This window comes from Aulostomus chinensis, chromosome 19 (assembly GCF_037954235.1).
Source record: "Aulostomus chinensis isolate RoL2024-O1b breed Wild chromosome 19, RoL_Achi_v1.0, whole genome shotgun sequence".
Lineage (NCBI taxonomy): Eukaryota > Metazoa > Chordata > Actinopteri > Syngnathiformes > Aulostomidae > Aulostomus > Aulostomus chinensis.
In genome coordinates, this window is record NC_141338.1 from 12,045,472 (window position 1) to 12,056,624 (window position 11,153).

Here is an 11,153-nt window from a genome sequence, read left to right on the forward strand (position 1 = left end):
AATTGATTTCTAAAAAGATCCTAGCATTAGAACGATTACACAGAGCAGATGATCATGTAAAGTACAGGCAACGTAAAGAGCAAGAGAACAAGGAACTCTTCAGAAAAGTCCTCAGATCATTTAAAGGTGAGATGATCCAGAATGCGTTTTGATGAGTCATTGGGACTCAGAGTTCACTCGTTTTAGAGAAATGTCAAATGAACCTCCATCTCTCTACTTATTACCCCATTAAATGTTTACCTCACGAGTTCATGGTCTTACTCGCTTTGCCTTTTCAGAACTAAACAATACATGAAATGATTGGGACAATATTATAGGATGTTGAGAAAACGGACAATAGGCGCACATCAACCTCTCACTCAAATGTGCCTTTAAAAAAAAACAAGATGGCTACGGCCAAAACACCAAACTCAAGGCTTAAAAAAAAATAAATAAATAAAAGAAAAGGACAGTGGGTGACGTCATACTTGCTACGTCCTCATTTTTACACTATGCAAGATCTTGTGTGCAAAAAACTAATATTTTGTGTAAGAGTTATATATGCCGCTGCTGTTTTGAATTCAGTGGATGCAGACCCACGTTAACAGAGCTGCTTGTTCACCAGAGACATCTGTCTTTTTAAAACAGTTTGTTCTAAATGTTCAACCCTTCTTACACGCTTCCTAGAACCAGTCCTTCTGATCCAGACCATCAGTAGCACGGCTGTCCATCATCTACACGGGGGGAAAGACTTGTGAATTTAGCAACTGGTGGAAGCTTGAGCGGGCCACGATCCAAGTCCCTCCTGTTGAGTGAGCGGATGTCTTGTCTCGGGCCAGTGGACCAATCAATGTCAGATTCAGAATTAAATCCAGAATCAAAGGCGATATAATGAGGTTTCAAACCAGCAGCCCACTGTGACAAAGTACAGTAATCCGCACCAGGGGAAGGTTGAGTAGTCATCCAATCACGTGTGTTTGTTTTAGTTTCAGCAGGGAATGGCTGAGGGTTATTTCTCAAATGATTTTCGTGCCTCTCACCCAGTAAGGAAACGTTATCAATCAAGGTCCAGTATTTATCAGACTGGCAGAGAATTTCACTGTTAATGCGTGTCAAGAAACCAATCCTAAAATGTGTCGCAATGTTTAAAGTTCATGTGGTACAAGTATGTTTTGTGTGGTCTCTGCAGACCATAAGAGGACGCTGATTTATCAGTGAGAGGAGAGGTTATGGAACTCATAAATAAAGGAGAAGCTGAGGGGGTCGGACAGAGAGAGGGAGCGCGAAGGGGCGGCGAAGGAAGTTGTAGATGGACTTTATTTCACTCTGCATGTGTTTCAGTTACATCACCTCAGGAGAGAGGAGAAAAATACGTGACAACGAAAGTTGGAAAAAGATGTAGAAAATCTTCAACTAATCTTTTCCAGTTTCAAGCAAGGACTTTTTGCAGGAGTGACCATGTATTACATTTATATGTTTATACATTTATGCAAATAGATGCAATATTTCTCACCGCCTGCCTGCCTGCCTGCCTGCCTGCCTGCCTGCCATGCATGGATGCTCTACACGAATCCATCCAGACAAGGATTTTTTTCCTGCCTTCACTAGAGGCCTGCCACAGGTGTGAGACAGCAGGATTAGAAGTGTTCCTGTTGAGCTGCAGGAAAATTACAGAACTAACAGTTATGAGGAGAAAGAAACTACTCGGGGTGAGTTTGTTGTAAAAGGACCTGCCTCTCTCTCTGACACAGCAGGTGGCTCATGTGTCTTGTTTAATTTTGCAGCCGACTCAGCTGCTGCCGTCCTTCAGTTGGCGTAGTGAGAACGTCGATGTACAGGCTATTGCTTGCTCACACCACACAATCATCAATGATACGTAACTGTTATTCTGCTGGTCTGATAAAGCAGCAATGGCATTTTCCAGTAAGCAGGTGTTGGAGGTGATGAGAGAGGAACCGCTGATCAGAGGACATTTGACAGTTTGTTGCACCATCAAGGAGCTCTGACTGAGGGCCTTAGCTTGTTTGCTCTGGTCCGAATCATTTGATGAGCCTGTCACCTTGGAGTGGTCCTTCCTTTTGCTTGGGTTTGTTATCACACAGAGGAAACACATCAATCACACAGAGGAAACAAATCCAAGCAAACCAAAACACATCGAAACAAAATCTGTAAGGTGACAGAAAGCCAAGAGAAAGATTGTGGGAATACATTGGTGAGATCTGTTTTTGTGTGAGTGCGCGTGTGTGTGTGTGCAGCTGCATATCTCTACCACTTCTGACCAAAGTCAACTACAGAAGGATGTTTCACAATGATTTTTAGATTAAAAAAAAAAATCACTCAGTGGATCACAAAAAGTATAAGGAAGATCCAAATGATGTGTTAAAAAAAAAAAAAATATATATATATATATGTGTGTGTATATACATACATACATACATACATACATATATACACACACATATACACACACACACGCTTATATATATATATATAAATACACATATATACATACATACATACATACATACATACACATCGTCAGTCTCTTGGTTAAGAGGGTGTGTTGGGATTCACCTTCAGTCACAACATGTGAGGGGGAAGCGGCTGCAGGAAGCCATGAGTCGAGGCCTCAGCAGCCAAACAAAGGGAAGTCCTCATTAGCAGCCACAGGCGGATGAAATGTGACGACTCCTTTTATGTGAGAACAAGTCCCGTGTGTAATGGCCCTATCATTACTGGAGAGCGTAAACAGGAGTAAACACAACGTACAGCACAGACGTGGCATCAGTCCTGGAGTACGTACGTTTGTTGTGGTTCTACAAACCGCAGGTTCATGTGTGTCTGACGTAGCATTACTTCTACTAATGATGGGACATTTGGTGTTCTTGTCAAGTTCGGCGTGTGATAAGGGCGTGTAATACAAGACAGAACACGTGGTTGCAGGCGCAGCCTAGTAAAACGTTATAGACCCATGTCAACTGATCAGTCAGTCAACTAAAGTACTTTGACAGGAGGAAACAGTACAGTGTGTACTGAACTGTTAAAGTACAACACTTTTCTTCAATGGAAAGAACACATCCAGAGACTAAGTGGAAGGGTGGAGCATGACAGAGTAACATGCCGGGGCAGATCTGGTGTACAACACATTAAAATACGCTCTCTTCCTTCTATAAATAAACAAACAAAATAAATATAGCAATGAAAAAATATCTGCTTTTTCCTAAACATACACAAAGCCTGTAAACTACTGTTCCTGAGCAGACTGAGTATTAACAACTGAGACAAGTGTGAAATGGGGTACTTTAACTGGGTACATTGATCATTTGAGCCTGGAGTGTCTATGTGTCTACTGTCTGCATGTGGAACATTAGAAGGCTTGTCCTCATCATCAGAGATCATTGGCGTCCTGTTGCCATCACTGATGTGGCACGTGTGGTGGAGGGCGGGGTCTCTACTCTCTATGTCATTCATTTACAGGTGTGAAGAGGTTACGGGTGCTCACCTGCTAACTGGGAGGCGGGGAAACAGAAGGGAGGGTGTTTCACTGGTCGCTGATTTAAACCCGACACCTGAAATCCAACCTCACTACAAGGAGCAGGTGTCTGGTTCCAACAATAGGCAAAATAATGGAGGAGTGCTGCTGCCACTGCTGTGTGTTAATCTCAAGTGTGTGTGTGTGTGTGTGTGTGTGTGTGTGTGTGTGTGTGTGTAGCTTGTTAGCGCTTATCAAACCTGGTGAAATAGGTGAACATTACTGCGCTGAGCACAATTCCTCACTCTTGCTGCTTCAATGTGAGAGTGAGTGGGTAACGCTTCATATTCATGTTCTAGTCATAGGTGTTGTTCCTACAGCAGATGTGGAACAATCTAGCTGCATCCCACCAGCATTATCTGTTTGTGTATCTGTACTCAGATGGACAACAATATGATGGGTATGTTTGTATGGAAAGGGCATCAATTACTACGGAATGTGAGATGAAAACAGAAGGGGCGGCATGGCTCAGAGGTGGAGTGGCCGTCTAGCAACCGAAGGGTCGCTGGTTCGATCCTCACTTCTGCCGGTGACCGTGTCCAAGTGTCCTTGAGCAAGATACTGAGCCCCTTAATTGCTCCTGATGGACTGGCGACCCATCCGGGGTGAACCCCGCCTCTCTCCCACTGTCAGCTGGGATAGGCTCCACCCCCCCCGAAACACTTAACAGATAAGCGGTCTAGAAAATGGATAAATGGATGGACAGATGGAGATAAGAACAGAACAAATGTAACCACGTCAACTAACAAGAAGGTACTTGAAGGGTGCCTACCATCACTGAGGTAACCTCAGCCAAACTCCATGTAAAAAAAAGACAATTTTTTTTGTTACGTTATACAGCGGTGTGGAGGGTCCCTCCTCGGTCCGCGTATCCCTCCACCAAGATTGATGAAATTCAGTCACATAGTTTCTGTGTTATCCTGCTCACAGGTAAACAAAGGCCCCTGAGAACATGACCTCCCCAGGTCTATTGTGATCACCGCTAATGATCATAATGACCTTGAGTAACTCTAAATTTTGCTTGGATGAACTGGAAGGATTTCGGTATAATTTAAGGTCACTATGGCAGACAGACAACAGCAAAATTGTAATTCAAGCTTAGATGTATATGTTGTGTTAACTAATCCACAACTGTCTCCTCTGGAGAACTGACAGAAAACCTGAAGCGAGGGATCACAAAGATATGTGTTAACGGTTGTAACGACGCATTTTACACATGACAACAAGCTCTCAATGCACTGTATCTGAGAAATGCTGGTTGGTTGTGTTACACACAGCCACCTCCTGTGTGTGTGTGTGTGTGTGTGTGTCTGCATGCCTTCAGACAGCGTGACTGCCTCTGTCTCTCTTGCTTTGACTTTCAAAGAACCAGGCTATGATTGGTTTTGGCATTCATCCCCTCCTTTTAATGATGACCACTGATTGGTCACAGACATACTCTGCTTTCTTCTTCCTGCCTGATGAAATAAACAAGAAAGCCGTGAGAATCATCAGTCATCAAAGAGGACCCCAGCCCCACCCCCACCCTACAGTCCCCTCACCCATCTTTGTTTTGGTCTCTCTTTACAGGTCTGGACTGTGACACGTGTGTCGGTTTATGCTGAATGTCAAACTTCATTACAGTCACGTCGAAGGTGCTCACTTCTAAAAACATCCCTGTTTTTCCAGACTAGGTTAGATGTACAAATACTACACTTCATTTTGGATGTGCAAACTGCCAAGTACGTCAGATGTAAATATATTTAATATATAAAAGATTCATGATCCAAAAGCACACAAGCTTTTGGTTTTTTTAACGGTGGTTTATTTTAGGTCAGTTATCCCTGGTCTGTTCATATATTCTGTGTCACATTTATAAATTGCATACCGTAAATCTAAACAGTATGAGTACATTTCAATTGATCATCTTTTCTTTTCGCCCTTGTTTAAGTCTTTCAGAGACCTGGACGGAAGGAGCTATGATCATTAATTTACGATCCATCTGCTCGCTTTCTCTGAAACTAGATCTGATCCACCTGTTGCATTATTCACCCGGAACCAACGCTCCCCGTCCCATCATCAATATTTCAGCGAAGGCTATGCAGCTCCCCTGGGCTTCAGCCAAACACTATTATGAGATAGTAAGGTGTGTGACAGACAGGATCTATGGATTTTCTTGGTAGAGTTACAGCATGTATGGTTTTACTTTGCATCATTTCCAAACGGCTTACAGAAGACACGCATGGGAATGATATACAACTAGAGGTAAGTCGGGAAAAATGTGTTATTCCTCTCAAAACTGTAACATGATGTAGCCCTCTCCGTCAAGCTAAACTAGATTATAAACAGTTATTGTGTTTGTCTGAGATAGAGATTCTTCATTAAAAAAAAAAAATGGATATCCTGAGGTTACGGAGTTCATTTCACTGACATTAAAGTGGCTGCCAGTAAGTTAACAGTCAGCCAAGTGTTGGAAATGAACATCACTTTGCTTCACAATGGGCCAAAATATAATTCATCACCCCGGCATTTGTATCAGGAGAATTAGCCTTCCCACGGCTGTGGTGTTTAACATCCCTGCATGGATCAAGCAGTAATTGCATGATTTTAAAAGGTAAACGAGGTTGCAGGACTGGCACCACCTGATGGAAGTCTAGTAGATACACTGAGTGACTGGCTGTTGACTCACACCTGAGGTAGTTTCCTGATGCCAGACTTCAAAATTGATCAGACGCTCTGGCGTGTATGTGTTCGTTTGTCAGCAGGATATCTAAAAAAATGAATGGACGGATTGAAATTTGGTGGAAGAACAGGTGATTTTCTAACAGCTGCCCTTCTCTCCTCTGTGTGTGCATTAGGGAGCAGAGATCCTGAGAGACTGTCTGACTGCTAGTTAGCTTAGCACAGTGTTAGCATACCTCTCTACCTTTGTCTCAATCTGTCTGTGTGGACTGGGAGATGCATATATCTAATAGTTGTTGTGTTCCTTCAACTTGTTGAGGCAATCTGGATTAAACTGTAGATCCTTGATCCTGAAGACTGTTCTCGGCCTTTGGCAGGACCAAGCTTTCAGCGTTTCAGTCTCGAGAAATCATCTCGATTGTAAACTGGATCGTGCAGAATAATTTCGTCAGTTGGGATGAAACTTTGGTACGTCACGACATCACACAAGAAACCATCTTGTCAGGCTTCAAGTCATGCACCACTAGTTTGGACCAATCAGCATCTTTGAGGAGATAGGAGCGTGGTTTCAGAGAGACGGAAGTTCAAACAACAATGGCAGGTAGTGTGGACGCTGCTATAGCATCAGTTACATCAGAACTGGAGGGCATTTCTCCTTCGAGAGAAAGGAAAGAACAGCACGGAGGGCTTTTCTTGATGGAACAGATGTTTAAGAAGCTGGTTCATCCAATAAATTTGTACCATTTTTGATGTTGCTAGGTTTATATTCTACATCCACTAGCCTCCTTTAGTGCTTTCTACTTGTTATACTGCTTCTGTGCTTTTCCATTCAAGGTTTCAAGAATCCAGTTGGAGTTCAGATTCTTTGATTGAATCCTGCTGGCTTGACACCGCATTTCCATTGACAGTGATTATTTATCTGAAACCACATGAAGCATTAATGGTGATGTTTGTTTATACTGACCTAACTGAGCCAACACACAATAGAAGCAACAATGGAGAAAGTCCTGAGCCATTAATAAAACCAACACCTGCTGCACACACTTGCTGTATGCTGGTAGACGTTTATATTCCTGGGTACTGTTTGTTGGACTGCGTGGTTCATCATGGCATCAGAGCTGCTGGTGTATAGAAATGAATAGATCTGTACGGCAGATGTCAGGGGGGTTATGTCTGTTTCACAGATGCTCAGTTTGGTGTCTAAAAACCAAAATATGGCAGCACTTTCCTTCAAATGTATAATTAGCTGTGTTATGACTTCATAGTGGGTCATAATTTTCAGCATGGCCCAAAGAATTCAACTATTCCTCCTCTCTGTCCATTTTAGAGGACAGTCATGGATGAAGAAGAACAGCAGCCCTGCACCAGACTGTTCTGTGTTGTTTCCATTGGAAATGACACTTGAGCCCTCCGACCTTCAAAGGTGCGTTTATTCTGATGGATCACATGGAGCCATTTCATGAAAGATTGCTGGTGATACCTTTTCATCTGGATATATTATGTTCCATTATTTAATTTCTAAACAATGTCTGTGAGGATTATCAGTCATCCAAGGACAGCTGAAGGGTTGATGTCTATTTTCAAACTCGTCAATGACGATCCCCAGACGAGATGATTTTGAAATTAACTGAACTGCATGAAGAAATTTGTCCATGATTATTAAACTGCCATAATATCAACACGAGTAGGAGTTGGAATCATAAAACACCCCTTGGAGCAAAGCAGCCGTAGTGTTGTTCCACGTCAGTCTAAGAAGAACATCTTTGTTTATGTGATCTGAAGGTCGTATCTCCTCGCTCAGGAGTCTGGCGCGCCTTCTGAGGCTGCTTGACAAAGAGGCGCTTACTTATGGTTCTCTTATTGCTGCAGTTCACACACTGATCCTTGTTTGTTTCCATTTCCAATGCGTGTTGTACATTCCAATGGAATGACAGAAATAATGCTCCGAGAAGAGAGAGGAACCAAAGCAGGCTTTGTAAGGACTGATTAATTCAAAATCATGACTGATTCTTCATTCTTGGGTTCGAAACATGTCTTCTCTAATCAAAGTGATGTGAATTAGCGTATCTGTACATTAGCCTAGGCCTCCCTCTCTGTCTGTAAGTGCTTTAATGTGTCTGTAATTTAACTGAACTGCAAGGCCTGTTTCTGCAGAGGTGGTTTGAAGACCATAATGTGTTCAAAGCCACCAGCCCAACCGCAATGAAACAATTAGAATCAGTGAGCCGAACTGATGGTCGCTAATGGTGCTCTCCTCCTAGGCCTGAGCAATCAAGACTTATCCAAGGCATGACCAACGGAGCCAGAGGGAACCTGAAGGCTGGAAACCACACAGCCTCTAAACTTGTGCTGATCGAAAGTCTGCGTAGTTGCGTCTAATAGAATGAAGAAGATCATAGCCCTTTGTTTGGGTGCTGACCCCACATCAGCACTTCCACTCTGCAGACTTTGAAGCTCAGCCACAGTGTTTTAAGCCAGCAACAGGAGACAAAGAAATTGACTTTTTTTTTTGGGAAACTAAAATGTCCCCATTTAGAAGTTTCATCTTTGGTCCAAGTTCCACTCATGTTTTTGGGTCATTCTGCAGACAGCGAGGCACTAAAATTGTGATCCCCCCCCCCCCCCACACACACACACCCATTAAACTACGCTTCCCTAAAATTTAATGGTTTCTCTTCTTCCATGGTTCATGCTACATCCCTCCACCAGGTTTGTGAAAGTCAGCCAGATCCTGACTGCGAGACAGATGCGAGTAAAACATTTCCTCCTTGGTGGATGTAAAACGCACACACACACACACACACACACACACACACACACACACACACACACACACACACACACACAGTCATTTTTAGAAAGGAAAAAGGAAAAGTAAAAGGAAAATTTGAAATAATATTTACATTTTAATTTATATTCTTCATTCATGGTTTCTTCATTTGACAGCAGCTTTTATCTGTTTTTAAAATCTCTTCAAATAACGTGTATCAAATTTGAATTGCATAACTTACTGTAATGCAAACAATATTTGACTGACAATCCCTTCCAGAGAGGGAAGCCCCTACAGCCTTCCGAAGTAGTTCAGAGGACAAATCTGAATATGTGGTGCTACACGCTATCCAACAAATTGTTTTCTGGTGTGACGAAACATTTTTCCCCTCATGCACGACTGACTTCCAACATCTGAGTCTTGTTAAGACTGCTACACTGAACAAGAGTGCAGGGTGAGGCATTGAAGGCTTCGGGCAATTATTTATCACTAAATGATAATTAGTTCAACAGGGATTTGCTTGTTATTACAGCACAGCAATTATTAAACAGTGTCAAAATTCCGGTGTGTTAACAAGATGGTTGTTCTGTGAGTGTTTGTGCATGAGTGTGTACGTTGTGTGCGGTGTTGTGTGCATGTGTGTGTGCAAACCTTCTAAACCCCAAATTCAAGCCGCAAAGCCATTGGCCAGATGTTTTCTCTCTCTCTCTCTCTCATTCTCACTCTTTTTTTCTGTGTTCGAACCCTCTGAGTTTTGATTTTAATTTCTTCGCAAAGGCTGATTAGCCTTGACTATTGACTACCAGTAACTGGCAGATTCTGTCCAATATCTGGAGTTCTTTCGTCAAGATTAATGTAGAAAACATGCTCACAGGCCCCCGGGGATCAGACACTAATGATAAAAATGATTTATTTACTGTTTGAAAGATCAATTCAGGATATCGGTATCATACATGCACACCGCTGAGGTTCTCCTCTTGAACTCCCGAATTTTTATGACTTCCACGAGGAGGTTCTTCAATTGCATGTTGAGGACATCGTAAAGTGCTGTCCGTGGTGCTGAATCTCATCAGCAGGTGTTGATGTTTAAATGGTCCTCTGAACCTTGACTGTGTGAACGTGCTGTGTGTGAGGAGGACAGAGCTACTTTGATTTAAGGTTTAAGGTTTACGGTCATTGAAAAACCAAATCTCTCTTTTGTGCTCCTCCGTTATAAGTTTTGTTTAATTTGAAAGAGAATTCAATAATTTGGTGGATGCACAAGCAGATGAATCAATTAATGGACAAAAGACAAATAATTAGGATTTTCTAAATAAGAACGGGTTACTGGCTACAGGTCCTGATAAGTTTAGTGTTTATAACAGAGGAGGTCTCCAAAAGGTACCAAAACCACACACCCCCACATACACACACAAGTGCGCACACACACAAGCACACACTATTTCTATCTATTGCTATTTAGGTACAAAAATATTCAGATGTGTATTCCAGATTGCCAGTGCAATAAAAATGGATGCCACTAACTGCATGGTGGCACATTTCTTCCCTCAAAGTAGGAGGGTCCCGGGTGGGATTCCCAGCTGTCTCTTTCTGCCTCTGTGGAGTTTCCACGTTCACCCCTTCTCTGTGTGGGTTTCTCAGCCTGACACAGAACCACCTGGAGAGTTCCAACTGTTAAGAAAGGGGCAGAAGATTTAAAGAAATACTGGACAGGTGATTGGAGGAACCATCTGTCCATCGCAGGATAACTTCAACCAATCAGATCAAAGAACTTGAAGCCAGTTGGAAAATAAGTAAAAAAACATCTTTTGCATGGCCAAAACCCTTCAGTGCTATCTTTGCTCCACTTTCAATAGAAGAATCAATACCAGTAATCTCCCCCTCTAATATAACTCAAGCTGGCACCATCTACGCGATCCTCCTGAGGAGTCGCCATTGTGTTGCTGTTGTGACATCTAAACCATCCCCCTGTAACTCAGAGGGTGCTGATTGGCCGAGCATCTTGTAAATCCGTCCTTCTGACAAGGTAATGGCTCCCCCCAGAATTGAAATAACAAGTAGGTTAATGCTCCTGAGCGAGGCATGAACAATGACAATAAAAACTTCTTCTTCTTCTAATGATGACAGACTCTCAGGAAACGGAGAGCTGTAAAGTGGACATGAAAGACGGATTGTTGGTGGATCTGTACTATCTCAACCAACACACATGGA